Here is a 21,757-nt window from a genome sequence, read left to right on the forward strand (position 1 = left end):
ATTTCAACTAGTTCCTCGTTCTAACCGTTACTGCAGCCGAGCCCTAATTCTTAATATCAAATTTTGTGACATATTTTCACTAGTTCCTTGTTCTAACAATTACAGCTATCGAATCCTGATTCTTAACCTGAAACTACTGTGCCACGAAATGTCTTTACTTATTTCATTCTACCTATCTTTTCGAAAAAGCTTTTCATTTGATGTGACTCTCGTGCGATTGTACTAGAGCAGAAAAATTCATATCAAAATTCTCACGCAACACAAGCATTTGTCTTTGCCGTCGTTGAATGGTTCTCCAGAACGAGTAGTATATTACAATTGGAAATGTCGCTTGCTGAAGCGGCCGCCAACTTTCTTAATCTCACAAAGGCCGCGCAGTGCAAAACAAGAGAATTAGATGCGTCACAGAGATCAACTTAAAACCAAGTTGCTAATAACATTAACCGGAAAGAATGACGTGTAATATCTCTCTTCCGGCGAAATAGAATTACGTGAAAGCTGTAACTGCGTTCCTGTTGGCCCGATAAAGGGAATTGGATTTCCGGATCACAAAAGGATCCGCCCGACGGCAGACTTCGCTTGCATGATCAACGAAAACGAAAGATACAAACGCTGTTAGGCCGTGGAACGCGGTTATTTCGATGATTCGATTTACACAGAGGAGCCTTGTCCCGACAACCTAATCAGATTATCCGCTAACTCGGTTTCGGGGGCGCGGAGTGAACAGCGCGTCGTTTTAAGCCCTCTGAAAACTGCGTTAACGGAATCTTCCCGAGCAGCTTGCTAGGAATGATATTGTTTCACCAAGGCGAATTTTAATCGTCTTCGATGCGTCAAGCACACTTTTGTTCGAGCGAACATTCTGGGACCAAGTTCCCACACTTCATTGAAACGCACCTCCGAAAATATTACAATAAAGTATTTCAATATTAAACAATTTCTGAAGCTCGATACTAAATAGAAACCCACCGTCTTCGTCAAAATCATTCATATGCTCAGAGTAATATAAAAATGGTAAATAATATATCCACATCCTTAAATTCATTGAATCCATTTACAATTTCAGATTTTATCTACTCGTTTCCCATTATAAATGCGTAAAATCAGCGATACAGTCATGGAACAGTTATTTCTCAAGTTTAAACGGACACGCGGAGATACGATAAAATCGACAAGGAACGGAAAAAAGTTCGAATAAAATTGCACCGGTATTAGAATGAAAACTGCATTAAGAGTAAAATACGGCTTGTAGATAGAACCCATTGTGGGCAACGTGACCGTTTGTGCGTGCGAGCAAGATAAAGTTGTCAGAGGACTGCAGGATCAGTCAACGATATTTCAAAGCCCACCAGATTTCGAGCACTCGGAACGAGGAAAGGATCGATTACAAGCGAAACGAGAATCGGATCGATGAAATATTCGAGCCGTTCGAACGATAAGAATCGAGCTACTGTTAGAAACACGTTTCACCGGTAAACTGGTTTAATCTAAGGACCCACTGCAACGACTCTTGTATTTTCTCGGCTCCTTGTTTCGACCCAAATCGAATTCCACGCGCGAATTCGAGCGAAGATCGCGCGCCACGGTTTCGTTTCGCGTGCAGCCGCGTCCACGCTGCACGCCGTAACAGTTGAGAAATTCCAATTTCTATGGAACCATTAAAAAATCGGTCTCTGCACCGAGCGTGTAATTTCTTTGAAGAGGCTTTATCCGAGTCTGAAGAATTTCCTACTCTCGCACGAAACAAGTTTTCTGGAAAAGGAATCGCATCAATTATCGGCGTAGTAGGATTTTACGCATCGATCGGCAAAATTCTACTAGAATGATCATTGATGCGATTCCTTTTCCAGAAAACTAAAAATTGAAATGTACGGTTTTTTAACGTCGATTAACCCTCCGTCTGCAACCGTATTTTCATCGACTGATTAAAATAAGGTTTTTGTGATTTCATTGTTCCAAAAATGCAGACTTTCCTGCGTTTTCAGATTGGATAACCGTCACGCGTTTTCAAAAGTTCGTACTCTCCCGCATAGTTAAACTGTGCCAGAAACAGGTGCAGGAAAAATAATCCTCGGTGGCGCTAACGAACGCCATAACGCTGATTAAGGCAAAGTTTGCGTCCTCTTTGGTAGACGCGGGCATCCGTACGCGGAATGCGAGGTTTATCACGAGGTATATATTCATGCTCACGTGAATCGGCGAGGATCCGCCGGAACATCCGCGTGATTCCCACGGGATTTTCGCTCGGAATGCTGAACCAGTCTGTCCGAGCGTGAGAAATGTCGCGTTTCGCGAAGCCGCGAAACCATTTTCTGAAACGGCGCCGCTGCTTCCAGAAAATTGACGCTGAAAACCGGACGCACGGGCCGCGCACCGTTTCCAATGGCACGCCTATGGGGGATCGTCCGAGCCGCAACTGCGCTCGTAACGCTTATGGTCCACGTTTCATGGTGTATAGATTAACCAGTATGGAATGCAAGCGCGTATCCCCTGCCCCCGATTCTGATAGCGGTCAGAATGCGACCACCGCGTTTGGTCGCGACGTTTCGATTTTCCCGGTGGTTTGCCTAACCCATTCGACGCGACTGTTGCGTTCGGTAACCGTTTTTAAATGAACAGCGCACCATAACGTTCGACACGACGAATACTTTCCCTTATAGCAACGAAATTATTTCGAAATACCAACCCTTTAACACCGGATCTACTGGAAAGATCAAAACGATTTATTCCGAATTTTTCCCCTTACAATTATTGGCCCGCTCATTTTCGCCGTGAATGCATAAAATCCGCAGTCTAATAATCTTAAATGAACAGCGCACCATAACGTTCGACACGACAAATACTTTCCCTTATAGCAACGAAATTGTTTCGAAATACCAACCCTTTAACACCGGATCTACTGGGAAGATCAAAACGATTTATTCCGAATTTTTCCCCTTACAATTATTGGCCCGCTCATTTTCGCCGTGAATGCATAAAATCCGCAGTCTAATAATCTTAAATGAACAGCGCACCATAACGTTCGACACGACAAATACTTTCCCTTATAGCAACGAAATTGTTTCGAAATACCAACCCTTTAACACCGGATCTACTGGGAAGATCAAAACGATTTATTCCGAATTTTTCCCCTTACAATTATTGGCCCGCTCATTTTCGCCGTGAATGCATAAAATCCGCAGTCTAATAATCTTAAATGAACAGCGCACCATAACGTTCGACACGACAAATACTTTCCCTTATAGCAACGAAATTGTTTCGAAATACCAACCCTTTAACACCGGATCTACTGGGAAGATCAAAACGATTTATTCCGAATTTTTCCCCTTACAATTATTGGCCCGCTCATTTTCGCCGTGAATGCATAAAATCCGCAGTCTAATAATCAAAATAGCAAAAAGTCAGCTTTGCAGTTGACGCGACGTGACTAAAAAAGAATGTGTGCAAATTCTTTCGGGATAATTGAAAAATAAATTAGTGAATAAATAAATTTTATTAGTAGGAGTAAAAACAAAAGATGGAATCTCTTAATTCTCGAGAATTTTTAATAAAATAAAAAAATATTGGGAAACTTTTACCAAACTTCTATAAAGTGAAACATTACGGTTTTGTTTTGAAATTACTTCTTAAGAAGCATAATGCGGCTAATGTAGAATCAGACAATCTACTTCTTTTTTTCTTTTTGTAACAAAATCTGTAGCCGTAGAAAAATTTCTTTCATTTTGTGTGGATGTTGGCTTTATCGTATCCAAAAGTTGCTGAAGATGGGTGTCCTTTTTTCAGTGGACTTAAAAATTTCCTTTGTTAGAGTCCGGAATTTATTTTCTTCTGCCGCTAAACTCTTGACACTAAATTCTTGAAGGCTATCTGCAATTTCTAATTCTAACTGTTTTTCCAGTGACAGTTCCTCATTCTGAGAATCTGAAAGTTTCTCACTATTTTCATAAGAATCATTGTTACATTTTCCAAAAAGTCTGCTTAGAATTTGTATTTGCCATTTTATACATATCTGCCTTGGATGTTAAATAAAAAAAAAATGTATCTTCTGAATCTTTTTGCAGAGATTCTGGATTATGCAGATATTTTATAAGGGATACAAACAATCTTGTCCCTTCTTTTAGATATTTCTTCTTTAATAACAGGAAACTCATTACTGAATTCAGTATTCGGTTTTTCTAAAGTTTTAAATAAGAATTTAAGAGAATTTAAGAATTTATTAGGACCTTGAATAAGTTCTCGCTGTTTCTTCAAAAATGGCAGTAGCAGTACCCCGTTCGTGGAATTTCGAATGGTAACACACATGCAAGGCAGTAGTGTATCTAACCTTAAATTTCAGTGTATGGTAGTTCACTTTAGTGTAAACAAAGTAATTTTTTCTTAGTTCTGAAAATGTCTACATTTGTGCCAAATAAAGTGTATTTGCGGGGAATTTTATTGCACTACTTTATTCAAAAGAAATCTGCAGCTGAAGCACATAGAATTCTTGTTGAGACTTATGGTGACAATGCTTTGTCGGATACGACATGCAGAGACTGGTTTCCACGCTTCAAAAATAATGATTTTGAACTTGAGGATAAAGAACGTTTTGGCGCACCGAAAAAATTTGAAGACGAAAAGTTGGAGGAATTACTCGATCAAGACCGATGTCAGACGCTAGCAGAACTTGGAAAAACATTACAAGTAGATGAGTCAACTGTTTCATAACGTTTAAAAGTTTTAGGAATGATCCAGAAGCAAGGACATTGGGTAAAAGCTTTTATTTTGTAAAAGAAACAGCGAGAACTTATTCAAGGTCCTAATATATGTTATAAAATAAATGAGATTCATAAGAATTTTCCTAGATTTAAATTTCTCGAGAAATGAGAAATAATCAATTATAAAATTTCTCGAGAAGGAACACTATCTTAGACCCTAGCACAGCGTGAATCCTCTTCAGTATCGTACCGAAGAGTTGCGAGCGTCGCGCCGATTCGGTGGTAGGTGTTTCGCGTGTCGGCGTGTTTCGAATTAACGACGAGTCCTGCGCAAAATGTATCTATAACACGGCAAAGGAAATTATATATAGAAATCGTATAGCTGTCGTCGCCGGAACGAGGAGCCGAAGTGGTCCACCGCGGAGAGGAGCACGCGTCGCGTCGTTTTGCTTGGCCGCCACCGGCCGCGCATTATCTTATTGCCGGGCGCTTGTTGTCGCGTGCGAACGTACGCGAATTTTCAACGGTCTATAGCGCATAAAGGAGCCCGTAGGTTTCGAGAACATATGGAATTACCCGGAGAGTACGATGGACGAATTGAACACGCCGCGCACCGGGGAACAGCTGCCGCCGCACGCACCACGTGTGCCTGCGCTTGTACAATTATAGGTTGCTCTACCTATACAAATAGCCGGTAATTTCGCGGAAACCGAGACGCGCCAATGGATGCCCGATGGATGGCATTCTGTTATTAACAGCGACCGATGTGAAATCACAGCGCTTTCGTGCGCGGCCGCACTCCGTTGCACCGCGTTGCACCGTGTTGCACCGCGTTGCGTTGCAACATCCACGCGTGATCAGCCGAACGCTTTCATTAGCATTCACGAGTCACTTTATTTGCAATTTCACTCTCGCCGCGACCTTTCTTCGAACGCTGACTTTCAGTGATGAAATTGGAGATAAACTGACACTTAGGCTACTGTAGGTCTCAATATTGTGTTTTCGTGTCTATACTATGAAAGATATTTGACTTTTCTGAAAGTTCTGCGGGTCTTCTTTTTCAAGCAATTCTTCGCTAGTTGGCTACTTGTTTGAATCGGGCTCAAAGATTGCTTCCAAATCCGATGATTAGACTGCGGATGTTTATGCAGATTGAACATTTTATACGTTATAGTTTATGCCAATTGGAAAGTAAACTATTTGTTGCATGCCTACATTTATTTCGGTGTTTAAACATTGGTTAGAAAAGAATAGAAGTTTTTAGAGTTAAACAACCGTACAAGTCTAGAATTAAAAAACTGTCTCGACTGCGTAGACTGCGGATTTTATGTACTTATGACCAAAATCGGCAGATCATATGGAAAACGTACAAAGGATTTAAAAATACTGTCAGGCTATTTCCAACTTCTGTTTTGACGAAAAATCCGCAGTCTACTTATAACGCGACAGAAAAATGTCACGGAAAAAAGTAACGCAATGTAATATTTTTAAAAAAGTATCCGGAGGCGTGACGTTTTCCATTCGCGTCCTGGATCTCGTCGGTTCCCAACAGTGCTTTAACCATCTCCAGCCACTTTATATTCCATCTTCTTTAATCATCTCTAGCCACCCTCCGCAGGCATCCCTGTGATCATGTATGGCTTCGCTCCGAAGTTATTACTTAAAGCTTGACGCTTTGGACTTTCCTGATGACCCTTCACAGGCTTTTACTTATATATATATAAAGAGTAGACGATCAACCGAGACTTTCCGGAGGAAGGCCGGCGAAGTACGCCTTTGAAACGGGACCGTAATCAATTTAAATAATGAAATTTCAAGCGATATCGCCACGTCGCGCAGTGCGTTGACAGCGATCAAAAATCAAAAAATCAACTTCTACATTTCAAAATTCTTTTAAATCTTACACTTTCGCTAATTGTTTACAGAAGAAACTTACAAGGCGTAGAAGAGAATAGTGCCGCGCAAAGTTCAATTGAACAACTTCGCTTTCGACATTTTGTACAACGCGATAATAGTTCACCGAAAAACAAATCTAATGTTTTGAAAACGTCTGGGTGTCACCTCCAAGAATCCGTAATCAGTACTCAAATTTTCAATAGTCTCAAGGTCACTCAAGGACTCTCTTTTATGTATATCCTACAAGTTTCGTCTGAAACATGTTTTCGTATCGCCGATAATTTTCGGATAACGGAATTTTGTCGAGAAAACTGGTTTGTCAACCGACGCCGTGCGTCGCGGTTCGTAAAAACTTTCGCGAGGAAACCGTTGCTGAAACACTCCTAACTGCGTTTGTTATTTGCGAAATGTCGTTCGAAACGGAGAACATCGCAGCGACAGGACGGGAACGCAAGAGCCAACATAATAATGTTCCTTCAATATTCAGCATTCCGTTGCGCAAAGACTTCGCATAATGCCGGCTGTGCGCCCCGGAAGGAGCATATTTTCGTCTAATACAGAGCACCACTCCGACATGTTTACATTGGATTACGAATAATGGCCGGGGCGAGGAAGATCAAAAGAAGATCCGGGCCGAGACGAAAAACGGGCTATGCTTCCTTCGAGGAAACTTTTCGACGGGCCAAACGAGGAAGAAGAAATTGCTGGCCGCCGAGCAGAGCCGAGCCGAGCCGAGCCGAGCCGCGCTGCAAGGAAATCCAGCGGGCATTTTTCAAATCGTGGATTTAATGGATCCTGGCGAGCAGAAAACTCCTGCGGCGAAAGAACGGACCGAGACCGGAGCCGCGCGAGTGGCTCCGCGTTCATTAAAATGCATGAAGAAGAAACATTGTGCGAGTCCGTATTTACAGAGCCATTAGTAATTATGGAGGCCGGCCCCGCTCGTTGTTTATTGAAAGAGATCTCGCTCCGCTGACTCACTTTATCGAGCGGATTGCTAACATCCAACCAACAAATTACCGAATTAACACGGAACAGGAGCGCGCGCGTGCATGAAGCAGAATGCCTGAACACGCGCAAAAATGGAAACCACGATCGCTGTGAAATCTTTCCGAAAATAAATCCAATTATCTTCTGTTACGGATAGTTTCAGGCCGGCTGTTCGCTGGTGTCTTAACCATTTTCACTCTAAACTGTTTCAACTGCAAAACCAAGACATTTTTTAACTGTAGAATAGTTCCATTGTACACGATTTACTTATTTTTACGAATACGAAGTTTATTACTGTGACTCGAACCTACAACACTTAAATTTTTTAGCGACCTCTTAGATACAAGCATTGTAATGTAAAAGTTGTTTTAAATAATAGTATAGTCATTTTTAATGACGCCTCGGAACATCCATTAAAACATTTGGTGGAAAGAAACACTTTGGGTGGAAAGTGTTAAACTTCAAAATCGATTACAATAGGACCTCGATTATCCGAACCTCCGATGCCTGAAGGCTTTTAGTATCCTAACATGCTTGAAATGTAAATGATCCATGCGCGACACTATTTATCGTTCGAATTAATAAAAATTTAATTCAGCACTGTAATTGACTAACTGCTCTAATACTCGAACAGTCTCGTTTCCCTGTGTAGTTCGGATAATCGAGGTTCTAATATATGCGGATGCTATTGTGTAGGCTGGAATTTATTTACACCATTTTCGAGAACTCTGGAAGCGTAAAGTAAATTCGGAGAACAAGGCTCGTAACTTTTTTGCGGCGTATAAAGTAGAAAATAGTTCTGCGGAGCGTGGAAGGTACGAGTAGAATGCATCATCGAACGATTTGCAGGAGGCCGACGGTTCTCCTTCGCGGGACAAAGTGTTTACAGAGCTTAGACTTTCCATAGACGAAGCAATTTGCGAGGCATTCATTTCTCCGAGGCATTACGCACCAGCGAAATAATATAATGTACGGGTCCGGCCACCTTTCCGCCGACAGGGTCCGCCATTACGCAAGAACAAGGGGTTGCTAATTGCCTTGCACCTGCACCCGTCCGCGGTCGCAAGACGCGTTCTTGTAAGACGTCTCGCTCCAGCGAACGTTCACCAAGACCAGGGACGATTTAATGACTTTGCCCTTAAACAGTTTAACGAGCTGGATGTTCCCCGGGACGCTGCACTGGCTGCGCACGTTTTCAACGTTCGAGGGTCTCAGCCAACAGCCGCGAGAGACACCAGTACTGGGGTCTGGTCAGACCCACGCACAGTGGTCCCGAATCGGAGCTTAGAAATGCAAAATCAACAAGTTATATCTCAAATAGCCTTCTGAAAAGTTTAAAGCTAGTATCATTCAGCGTGTGCTAAACGTTTGCTAATAATTAGACTGTGAATTTTGTGCATTTATAAGAAAAATGGATGATTGGTCGAATAGAAAAGCAAGACATTAGAAGAATTGAGTGATGTTGTTACGTTACAGCCAACTTACAATTATTAAAAGAGAAAATGCATTTTCAGAGAACTTCTGTTTCTTACGATTGACTTGGACAATTTTTATTTTGCAGAAAAATCCGCAGTCTACCAATAATAGTAACTAACGATTAAAATAATAGAGTTTCAATCTCCTGTAACTCGACATCATAAAATGTTAGCGGAATTTTTGCAATCTTGAGAATATACTGCTGACAAAGTGAAAAAATCTTTTTACCGAAGTACTAACAATTAACAAACTTAATGGTTGGCTATTTCTAACAAGGGAAATGTTGCGCAAGCAAGCACGTGTACATATTCGGTGTTGCAATTTCACTCGAGATTCTAAATACTTTGCTGTTCGCGGTCGATTGGAATGAACTAGTTACGCTTGCCGAAATAATTAAAATATCGAAACGGAGAACGGGACGAAAGTGAACGTTGGTTTAACTCGGCGACTTGCTCAACGAAAATCTGAACAAGCGTGACCGCGTTCACATGATTAACTACGAGGGTAATTAATCTCCGGAGGATTCGCTCAATTATACGTACACGACGCAGACACGCAACAAATTCTCATTTAGCGAACAGTTTCGTGTACACGCGGCACGAATTATTCCGCGATTATTAGCGATTACAGGACAGTGTGCACCGAACGAGGAACGCCGGTGAAGAGTCGAGGATAATTTAACTACCTCGAGCGTTTAACCACTTTAAATATAATTTAACGAGACGAGCCTCTTTAAGACTGCGGCCGTACGTATTTGCATAGGACATACGCGCGTGTGCACGCGTGCACGTTGCAATGACGCGACAAACAAGACTCGCGAAACCGACGTAATATCTGTGTAACTCTCGCGAATCCTCTTCTGACATTTCCGTTTTTTTTTTCTTCGCAGCTTAAGGGAGTATTCTGGTTTCTCATGATCAAAAAATCGAGTCTTCCTGTTTTACATTTTTTTAGAAGTATAGGTGTTGTAGCTACAAAAGGAATTGTTATAGCAAAATTAACATAGTTATTAACATAGTTCCTGTCAGATTATCATCAGTTTATTAAAATTCTAATACTTTCCTATTTCTTGTGATTAACACAGGCAATTTTTATTTCGCATAAAGGTCTGCTGTCTAGTAATCACGATCGTCATGTTTCATCCGAAAACGATATACCTAAACGTTGACAGCCTGCCTGTCATCGAGGGCGAAATTTCTCAATGGCAAAGAAGGCTGCCAGAAGATGACAGAATATTTTAATGACTAATAAAACCCTAATAGAAACTAGGCCAAGGGGCTTAGGAGGACTCAGAACAGAAGAACTAGAACAAGATAGTCGCCGAGCCCAAGGTCCTGAGAAAGTAGGCCCTCAACCTTGAAACCTCAGAGGTCACAGAAGCTCACTTTCGGACCCAAGAAAGAAGATCCTAAATCGAATGATCCAAGAAGACCACAAGAAGCTCGGATAATTCAGTCCTGCGTATCGAGTGTGTCAGCACCTGTGCGTTCGGAGTTCTCGGAATGAAAATGATCGTAAAGTGTCGACAACCCCGTGGGGTACAAAAATAATGTTTAAGCGCGAACTTTCACAGGCTTTTTAACGACGATTTGTATCAACGAAGCAAAAGCTTTAGAGAGTCGGACACGAATGTTTGTTATCTTATGCTGTCGCTTCTTTTGTAGCTTATATCTTCGTGCATGCTTTCGCTGTTTCGTGGTTCTATTTTCGCCTGATGTTTTCGTCCGACGTGCGAGGTGAAAGTTTCAATTTCTTTTTCCCCCAACGGAGCGAAGCTGACTTGAACTTGCACTTGAACGCAGAAATAGAGTTAAACGCGTACGGTAAATATTACATGATTTGCACAAACTGTAACGTCGAAAGATGAACTGATTTACTTATTGCATCATCGATACGTCGTTGTGTTTTATTCCTGAGTCGCCTGCTGCAAAACTAGAGGACCGTCGCCGAGGACATCCGCATCTTTTTGCGAAGGTAACGCGCCTGATTTATTTACATCAACGACGTCTCCGTCGTAGGCAAACTTCCTCCCTTTAAATTTCTGTTTGATCGTAATTCCCTCCTTCATCTTTGATCAAGCTTCTCGTTTGAATTCCCCCGACCCTCCGGTAGAGATTGAAGTTCTCGCTGCAAGATTCACGAGGCCTTAGTATTGCCTTGATTATTTTCAGTCACTCTCGCTGCGACTCTTTGCCCGAGACACATCTTCCAAACGTAATATCCCAACAATCAACTCGTCGTTCGCCAACGAAAATTTCAAGAATTTATAACACACCTGTACTTGTATCAACGGAACCTAAGAAGAGTACGGTAAGCACGAACATGCTCTTCGTACGTGAAGTTATGCTTTTCGAAGAACAATTCTTGCGAAGGTCATTCGAAGGTCAACCGTATTATGGTTGAATTTGTCTTTTCATTAGCTGTAACGTTACACTGATCAAAATACGAACACGATGACCTCAAAATATCGGAAAATATGAACCTAGAGAAACAAATGTTCTCCATCACAATAACTGACCCACCGAACCAAACATTTTCTGAAAGTCCAAAGAAACTGACTTGAATGAACATGTTCCTCTTATTTTTAGAGAGTAATTGTAAAATAATCGTGTTCAGTGCACCGTGAGCTTAGCGTGGAAGGATTAGGAGTGTAGGCGCGATGGATGAGCGAATGCATTGGCAGATTCGACGGAGAGGAGGTGAAGAACCGCGTGCAATTTGAAAGTATCCGTCTGACATGTGAGTCATGCGTTAAACTGTGTCAGAAAAGCGTGCGGTCGGTGACTGGAAGGCTGGCGAAGCGAGGAGGAGACTCCCGGTGCGTTCCACCGGTGTTGGATTTTTCGTATTGGCAATTAGCGGCGAGTGCCAGCACCGAGGAACACGGAGGGAAAAAGGAGGCGAGGCGAAACGAATGTGGAAGAAACGAGAAGGCAAAAGGAAGGGGAAGAGAGAGAGGGAGAGAGGGAGAGAGAGAGAGAGAGAAAGAGCGACGCTAAAGTATTTATATATCTTCGCATTCCCGGCTGCCGGAGACAGGGGCTTTTCCTAGTAAACCCGGAATAGGTACCAAACAGATGAGCCTCGAAAAGAGGATGAGAATTTCCCTCGGCCGCCCATTACGGGGTCACATTGTTGATGGTGATTTGTTTTCCCTGCCTCGGACGCGAAACCTGCAAGCACCTGTCCCACCAACACTTCCGAGAACTATAGTCCTTGTTCGGAAGTAGTTACCCACGTCCACCGGTAAATATTATTCCACGGAAGATGGTATCGTAAAATTTTTCTTGAGTTTGGTAGTCCTCGCACGTTAGTCTCAACAGTGACACGAATAGTACGGTAATGTCTCGATACATGTGAAAACTTCGGAACCGAAATGCCACTTATCGTGGGTACGGACGTTGTTCCTTGATCTCTTGTTGCTAGCGTCAAATGATCGATTTCTTCAATTTGCTAATCGAGGTCATTGTCTAATAAAAAAGATTACTTACATTCTGAAACTTCCCCGTGGAAAATGCAGATAGTTGCAGATCGAACAGTCAAAATTCTTACCTGTAACAGAAAGAAATGTCAATTAAAGAACAAGTTAACATCATCAAGATTTTTGTTAATCTTTAACGTGTTCAAAATCTATTCTTTCGCAAATTCAGCTTAAGATGCTCGCTATAGTTCTAATGCTATCGGGCAACGGTCCCGTATGCCGACCTCGTAATCTTAGGTGCGCAAATTAATTCGTAGTCGTTTCTACATAAATTTGTTTACTTAAAATTGGCTAGTCCATCAAAGAAGACGCCACTTCTCCGTTTTGCCATGAGCCCTAATTTTCTTCTAACAACTTGAAAAACTAAAAATACAGCTGTATTATTTTCAACCCACTACGGTTATTTTAAAAACAAATACACGTCAACGTGGCTTTCTGCATATTGCAGTGAATGCAGACAGTTTTTATTTCGCACAAAACAATTTTTCTATAAAAGACGCGTAATTAGGACGGAGATACTGTGCAGCAACGTTAATTAACTGGCACATATACGATCCAAAAGCAGTTACCGTTAGCGACACAGACGTATAAGAAATTTATGAAGGAAGAACCTTGGGGACAAGAGAATGCATCGACCTTGGATACGTGCAAGATCAGCGCGAAGAAGCTTGGAGCGTGGAAAGGTGAAGGCCGAACCTTGTTGAAGGCCTGTTCGAGCCCACACACGACGCCCGTGATTACCTCAAAACGGCCGCAATTAACGCGGATTATTAATTAAACCGCCGACGATTTTATCGAGCGGAGCTTTTATCGGGCGGGCCGCGTCGAATCTCGCGCGATTTATGCCTAACTGCAGCGTTAAATTATAGGTTAACGTGTAATTCGATTTAATTGCCTCCCGTGAACAACCCTCGGAGTAATTCGGTGTAACATAACCGGGGAAATTAACTGCTCCCATAAAAAATATTCTTGGACCATAACGGAAAATATTCAGATACAGGACGACACAAAAATAATATCGAACATGGCGACGCGACGTCTCTCCTAAATCACCCTGTACAATGATCATAAAGCATCGGTTACGTTGATTTTTCCACTGGCACCGTCAATTACCCGACATTCGTTTTACCAATAGAAAGTACAGCTGTAACAGATGTGCAGGTAAAAGTTGTGAAGTAGGATAAGGCTGCTGAAACCCGTAACAAAGTGAAAATGCCTAAACACGAAAATAGGCTAATCGTGAAATCAATTTTTACAGTGTATCGGAATCTGTGATTTATGTAGAAGTATCTTCTAAATACGCGAGAGAGAGCAAAGCATTAGAATATCTCGTTACACTAATACTAGAACTGCCCGGCACCACGCGCCACTTACACAGATACATAACATTGCTCTGTAATGATAACAAGATCTTTAACGAGGAAGTCTACTCGTGGAAGAATCCAAAAATTCTCGTGAGCTTATTTTCATAATTTCAGTCATTGTAAAAGTCATTTTGACTGGTTCGTTAGTTCTAGGGTCAATCGATAATGTGTTCGTAGACACACTATTTTCCTGATTGCAACGTGTCCTGTCTTAAAAATATTTGTAAGAATACACTAAAGAGAACTCGTCAAGTTCCTTTCTTAAGTCAGCAATCCTAACCAGCTTCTGGGAAACAAAAATGTCGCGACATTATTTACCGTAATTTCTTTCATTGATCCGTTTAAACTCGAACATATAGATCATCCACGGCGAACAGTGCCAAGGCAATGCGAGGCAAAACAACAGAGCGCGTGGAAAATTGATTCAGCATTGTCTATGCAAAATACGAGGTCGTATTTATAAGCGTTAGCAAACGTGTTGACACAGCGATTTCAATTATTTTCTAAACACGCGGAGGAGACACTCGATCCTCGTGTTCTCGTTACCGAGCAATTTTTACGGTTGATTTTGCGAAACGGCGAGGTAAACAGCGATAAATTCCGCTTCGCGCGTCCGCCATTCGTCTTGAACGTGATCGCGTCTAGCGTGGCGTACTTGCGCGTCGGTTTACGGCGTCGTCCGCGCCGCTTCGATAATATATCACAATTATTATGAAAGGGATACAATGATCCGTATTTACTGTCAGATTATGTTGCACGGCTGAATTAGCCGCAATGCATCACACGCCGCTTAACGATTTCAAGCGAGCGGGAGCGCGCGCGACTGGCAAGGCTCGGCCCGGCCCGGCCCGGCCCGGCCCGACCTGGCGCGATCTATTTACTTCGTGAAGTCAGCCGGTAACGTTGTGCTCTGAATTATTAAGCAACTTCTAAGCAAACGGAGGATGACAGTGCCTGCACCACGCAGCTTGGAGGATTGCCACATCTCCGTTGGCATCCGGGCCAGACAGCGATTCTGCGCGGCCATTGAAACGCTAACGTCGGACTTCTTGCACGATTGCGCCCGCGATTCTGCTGACCGTATCTCCTCTTTAAAAGTCGCTCGTTGCTCGATGGAGACTGAAATATCTCGCTTACCAAATCTACCAGGAAAGTTCGGCGTGACACGCGCGATCGCGTAGCACCCGATCTCGTAAATCACTTTGTCGTACACTTCCGGGTCTTCCGTTTTCCCATATGTGGCTGACGGAATTATTTGTCCGGGTTTTGAAATGAATTTTTACGTTAATACATTCATTCCACCAAATTTGATTAGGATCCGTACAATTCAAGAAAGTTGTAGGACTACTCAATATCACACATTTAATTTCTTTCAATTTTTATTTCGTTAAAAAACTTACTTTGATTTTATGGAATTTTTCAGGTTTCTAGTTTTCTCGCGGTGCCGTGGCTCCGAAAACCGTCGGCGCATTAAACTTCCCTTTTTCGCAAACCCTTTCAACCCTTACGTCAATAATCAACGTTTTCAAAGTAAATTCCAAGAAAACTGTGTTGCCGTCTTCACAGCAATAAAGTAAATATCCATCCCGTGACTTGTTGCACTCTTTTTATGAAACTGCTAAAAAGAATTTTACTTTGAGTTTAAGAAGCTTCAATCCTCAAATCTGTGGTAGATTCTATCACGAAAAAAATTGTCCAATGCTTTTGGGAACGTTTCAATCAATTCAGGAACCACAAGTATTTATAAATGCTCAACGCTTAAAGCTGTGTAGACACGGAGAGAGAGAGAGAGAACTAGCTTACATTAGAGTGATTCTTGGATTCGTGACAGTGTTAACATTTCATAGTGACTTGCAACGCAGTTCCGAACTGCCCGTTGACGACCAACCACTCTGAACCTAATTTTACTCCAACCTGTCGCGAATGATTTCATGATGAACACTTTGATATTCGCTTTGGGAAATGGCTTTTGGACGGGTTGAACTATGATCCCAGAGTTGCTGATGTAATTGCATTTTGCAACATGCATTCTTAACAGCATTCTTTATCCATCTATGTAATCATTTTTCGTTGGATTATTGTGCGTTATTCGTACTTTAGCTGTGTCGAGGAGGTTTCAAAGCAAGCTTCGTACCACCACATTAAAGTCTAATGATTAAACTATTTACCATGGTATTCATACATTAACCCTTTGCACTCGAAGCCATTTTAACTCGAAAACGAAACATTTCTTCCGACCTAGAATATTTCCTTTCTATATATATTTTTTCATGCTATACATACGAAAATGGTGCAAAGAACTCGTACAGTACTGAAACGTTTAGTAATTTATTAAATACATACAAATTTAATAATGTAAAAAATATTTTAAATGACGATACAGCAATTTTCAGTGGCGCCTTACGGTCGCCATTCGAGTGTTAAGGGTTAAATTATCATCATCACAATCAAAAGAAAGGTAAGAAAACATTTTCCTCAATCCAATGATTCCTAGGTTTTCTAATTGACCCTTGAATCGCCAGTTTGCATGAACATTTATTGCCTAATTATTAACAAAGCATCTGTATGGCTCGATTTTCGGATAACCGCGCGACAGCGAAGACAAACCGTAAAAATAAGACGCGCCGACGAAAATGTTGAACTTTCTTCGGTGCAGGCCATCGTGCATCGTTCAGTTTCGAAAGCTGGGCCGCAAAGCGCGACGTGACAGCGGCCGGTTTAACGCACGTCTTTCAAACGCCGGTCCCAAGAAGATACATCAGATTCAGACTATTTTCGCGACGCAGATTTCCCTGTCCGTAGCATTTCACGTGTCACAGGGCGGAGGGCGTATTTCACGCTGCCAATCCGCGTTTCGCCGTGCGAACAAGAGCAAACCGAGAGGGACGATGGTTCGGCGGCAGCAGCAGCAGGCGTTGGAACGATCGGGCCGAGCAAGAAGTTTCGCGAGCGAACGCACCTGCTTCGGCTTTAAGCGTCCGGGTAAACGCGCGCGGACCCATTTGCATGTGCATCGGCCGACGAAGATCTTGATGGGAACACGATAGTTATCTAGACCGAAACGGGGATGGCGCGCACGCCTCGGGACGCGATAAAACGCGCGCACGCGATGCAATCCGCCGCGCTGGTGGTCCCCTTTGCGACGGGCTCTTATCAACGCGCTTGGTCGTCGCGAAACTACCAGCCTCGATCATCGAAATGGCTCCCGGCGATCTCGTGAATCCGATTCGGATATCTTTGACATCACAGTGACCGATTTCACCTGGTCAGTTCCTTTCTTTCTCGATTAACCACTTGAACCATGATTTACAGTGAATTCTCGATACACGGTGTGTCCCTCGTGCACGTCTTTCGAGAGACGTCGAAAGCCTACCAATGTTTACAATTGACGTAGTGAGCATACCCTTGAATACGTTCCACAATGAAAGTAACAGAATGAAAGCAGTCAAATATCTCAGCAACGGTAAGTTTTAGGACAAATACACTTTAGTACTTTATTCTTTTTCTTTATTCAGTACTTTTATTCCAATTAAACAAATAAAGGTGACCTCTAGATCTTCTCTACGCCTTCACATGCAAGAATATCATTCATACCATATTATTGTTGTATTTAATGCGGTAAAGAATAGTTATATATTTATACGATATACTTATATTTAACAAAAGAATATAACTTAAGACTATTTATGAGCTATCTTCTCTACGACTACGGAACGAATCTAATTATGTGTTTATCTCTTAACGATTTCGGAGCGACTGCCGAATTACGCCGGGCGTCGGTATGACCATCCCCACTCTAACTACGGTGCTCATCCTAATACTTATTACATGTGCGTATGTACGTGTAATTGCCTGCAATTATGCAGTTTCTTAAACCCTACAAATTCTGTACGTAACATTATCTCGTGTTGTTTGAAACAACCAAGATATTCTGGATATCCTGGTCTTGCCAGCGACATATATCGTCCAGGAGACATACCCCGAGCCGTGTTATGTTTACACTTCTCGGCGTCCGAGGCCTCACGAGCTTCGTGGTCCCTTATACACCCAGGGTGTACCCCGTGGTAGTGGGGATAATTTCGCGACGTTTATCATCCAGACTTTGGCGACATATACAGAGAAGTGACTGTATTTTACGGATTGGACTTCCTTGTCGTTCGTAATTTTTCAGGAGAAAGAAGTTTATATTTAGTGAAGGTCAATATATTCACCAATGGCTATATACGGACAACAAAATCGAATTTTGATTCAGTTCAAAGGAAATTAATAGCATGTTTAGTAAATTCTCTTCGTCAGGCAGACTCGATGTTGCTGTGCAAGGGGTTAACGTTGTGCGACGAGGATGTTACCGTAATCTATTGTAATATCACGAAGATTTTCAAGCCAGTACCTAGTGATACTCGAAACCCGATTTCTACAGCCTCCTTATCGAGTTATCGTCGGAGACCAGTTTCCTGGCGACAGTTTGTGACAGAATGTTTCAGTATCGAAGCGTCCAGATCCAGGTGTAGAAATATTGATTCGGTGGCGCGATATTAACGCCGGATGTAAAGTGTTGAGAACGTGACGGGCGTGTGCTGGGCGGGCACTCGAAGCCTTTCATGCTCGTCCTTCGTTCGAACGGGTTACAATGGGCCTCGGTTGGCTCAAAGAGAGCCGGGTCCTCGGCAACGGTCTTTTGTCTCTGGATGGTTGCGGGTCGCCCACGTGGCGAGGAGAGTCCCAGCACCGGGAAGTGCAGCGCGTGCACACGTGCATCTGTGACGTGGAAGACACGCACGGTTTTCGTGTTTTATGTAAATGCATCCGCGCCGCGAGTCTCTCGTTCGGTTACACGGCGCATACGCGAGAGAATATGGTATATCTACCTCCTTAACCCGGCGGCTCGTGATTCAACGAAGAGGAACGACCGTGGCACGTGCGAGAATTCAGCCGATTACGCTTGCTTGTGCCATAAGCTTTGATTCCTAGCGGACACGTGCCTCCGAGTATAATACGCCGGACCGTGAATCACCTGGATGCCGGCGAACCGTTCGAGGATGTCGTCCCGTTTGAAAAATGTTTATCGTCCGGCCCGGTAATGAGACCCGATACGCAATTACCGACGTTAATTAAACGCATTCTTTTCGGAACGACTCCGCGGGACAGGCCTAGGCTACCGAGATCTATCGGCCCGATTATTGACTGATGTCTTTATTCCGATAGAGCTACCGTGGTACAAGCCTATCATTTCCAGGCATTCATCGATGCAAAACGGACGAGATCGAACGGCCGCGATAAGCATTTTAATGAACGCTCGGCTCTTACCGAACCCGCTTACAAGTCGATCGAGTCGCGCTTCGTTTACATACCAGAGCAATAATTACTGTTATTAGGATCACCGGGTATACGCCATATCGGTGTACGACGTACGCGAGACGCCTGCTGAGAAGCAGCAGCTGCGGAACCAGGGCTTCGGAGTTGCGCAGATCGCTTTTCAGGCTGTGTACGAGCCCGAAAAATTGGTTCCCGGAATCGGCGATTCGCTGCGGATGTTTATGCAAAACGGCGACTTTCGAGACTCGTTTAGAAAAATTCGAATTATTAGTGCGCCAGCGTTCAGGTAGATTTACGGTGGATGGTCGCATTATAGAGCCACTTGCATAAATTGATGGCCTAGACGGCGGATCTTTATGCAACTATCAGAGGAAATATAAACTTTTACTTAAATCTTTGTCGTATCCTTTTTAACATCCTTGCACGCTATAAATGCATACAAATCGTTGCAATTACAAATTCCACGTGTTCTTTAACACTAGATTTACGGGACCCGTCAAAATGACGGATTCTAATATTTTTAATCTGCGAATATTGAGATTGTAAAAATGCATCCATGAGCAATTATTTAACAAATTGATTTCTTTGGGTATATATTATTAAAAAAATGGCTACAAACTTTGATCGATACATTCATGTTATTTTGATGAAGTAATGTAAAATCGTCATTTTTAGTGCTCCGTAAACCTAGTGTTAAAGAAATAAACGTTGTGGAATTACTCGACAAATTATTTCGTTAGGTATATATTATTTAAAAATGGCTAGAAACTTGGACAGACACATTCGTCTTACTTTTATAAAGTAATGTGAAATGCTCGCTTCAAGTGCTCCGGAAGCCTAGTATTATAACGAAACAGTGTTTGGTTCTGTCGATATCTTGCAGAAAAATAACCCGATAAGAGAAAGTCGAACGGCAAAGAACTGAAATTAATAAAGCTGCGGTATTTCTTGAGAAATTGTACTCAACTGCAACTCATAAAGAGAAATACTATCGGAGGAATTTCAGTAAACAAGTTTCTACTTACAGCAATACGATTGCACGGCTGCAAACTCGATAAAAATTTAAAAACCCTGCAAAGTCCTCAAATATTGTTCCACAAGAGTCGTTCATCTGTTTCTTCGAAGCGGATCGAAGATTTAAAGAAAATAACTCGACAAGATTGGTGTCCGATGCGTTTTCTTCCAGTCCTTCTTCTTCGACCACTTTTTCCATTGTTCCCTTCGTCTCCGATACGACGTACAATAATAAAGGATTCAATATATCATCTAATAAATTGTAAAAATACAATAATCTCCTACGACTCAGCGTTTCGGCAAAACTTCAAGATATTAAAAGACCGATGCTGACGCAAACTTCGCAAGTACCTATATCAGAAGAACATCATAGTATTCGTAGACCCTAAGCCCTTTCTCTGCCAACGGCAATCTCTCGGTTCCCTCGCCACTTTTCCAGCTATACTCGTCAGCGAAACCGCTTTTGTTAGCGTCGACTTTCATTCACCTGCGAATCCACAATTCCGTCGCGAACATTCTTTTAACACTAACACCACCGAACCAGTCAAAATGACTGGTTCCTAATTGTTTCTGTCACTGAAATTATAAAAATGTTTCTATCCAAATTTTTTTAATGAACTTCTTTATTGAAGCACAGGTTAAAATGGTATGAAGTTTGAATAGATGTAGCTTTGTCATTATTACAGAGCAATATACATCAGTTGTCTTTATTACTCGGAGGTTCTATTGTTAAATTCCAGAATTTATTCCCAAGGTACAAACCTTTGTTTATGAAGCAGAGGGAAGAGCTATACCACAGAGCAACGGAATCTCTCGGCCAAAAACCATAAACGATGTAATGGGCCAGCACGCGGTGCTTTCCATACAATAAACAGTCGATGGCGTGAGCTCGCATCGACAGGCGCGTTCGATCCATAGATCAAAACGGTTTCGCAACTCCGCGAGCATTACTCGAACGATAACAACGAGAACGGCGCAAGGTGTGTTACATTTGCCCGCAATAAATATCCCGGCAGAGTTTATTACAAAATACATATTCCCGTGAGAACGAGTTTTTAGCGTCGAGATTTATTGGCACGATCTCGTCGCCTCGGTCAATCGATCGTGACACACAAAAGATTATTCCGCGGGCAACGAGGGGACTCGTTTTTCTTTTTAGTCTCATAAAAATTAAAAAAAAAAACACGAACCTTTCTGGTCATCGCTCGAACGATCGCGGTCTGTTTCAACTAATAACAGAGGCTCGCGGGACACCGCAATAATAGTAATAGTGATTACAACGAAACGGTTGTTACACGGGGACACGACGTGGCACGCCACGGCGTGTATCCTATCATCGATCACTCGAGAGCATTGACATTTTCTTCTGGCGACTTACGTAACATCCGTTAATTATCTACGCCACGGTACAATCGACTCTCTGACCCAATTAATCGCCGTCGCGAAGCCAGCGGGGAAAGGAGCCACTGCTCCGTGTGAACTTTCCGGCCACGGTTTATCGATTATTCATTAATCATCGAAGGAAA

At 42.5% G+C, this 21,757-nt stretch overlaps 1 protein-coding gene and 1 long non-coding RNA gene across 7 annotated transcripts in view; both read right to left on the reverse strand.

The window, feature by feature from the left end:
* Nucleotides 1-21,757, reverse strand: part of LOC143353678 (uncharacterized) — a 448,475-nt gene that overhangs the window by 369,426 nt on the left and 57,292 nt on the right. The gene's annotated exons all lie outside the window — the stretch shown is intronic.
* LOC143353682 (uncharacterized) overlaps nucleotides 12,543-21,757 on the reverse strand; it is a 50,442-nt gene continuing 41,227 nt past the window's right edge. Inside the window, exon 3 of the long non-coding RNA XR_013082193.1 lies at nucleotides 12,543-12,608. This is a non-coding gene — a long non-coding RNA (uncharacterized LOC143353682). The remainder of the gene's footprint in view (nucleotides 12,609-21,757) is intronic.

This window comes from Halictus rubicundus, chromosome 4, assembly GCF_050948215.1.
Source record: "Halictus rubicundus isolate RS-2024b chromosome 4, iyHalRubi1_principal, whole genome shotgun sequence".
Classification (NCBI taxonomy): Eukaryota; Metazoa; Arthropoda; class Insecta; order Hymenoptera; family Halictidae; genus Halictus; species Halictus rubicundus.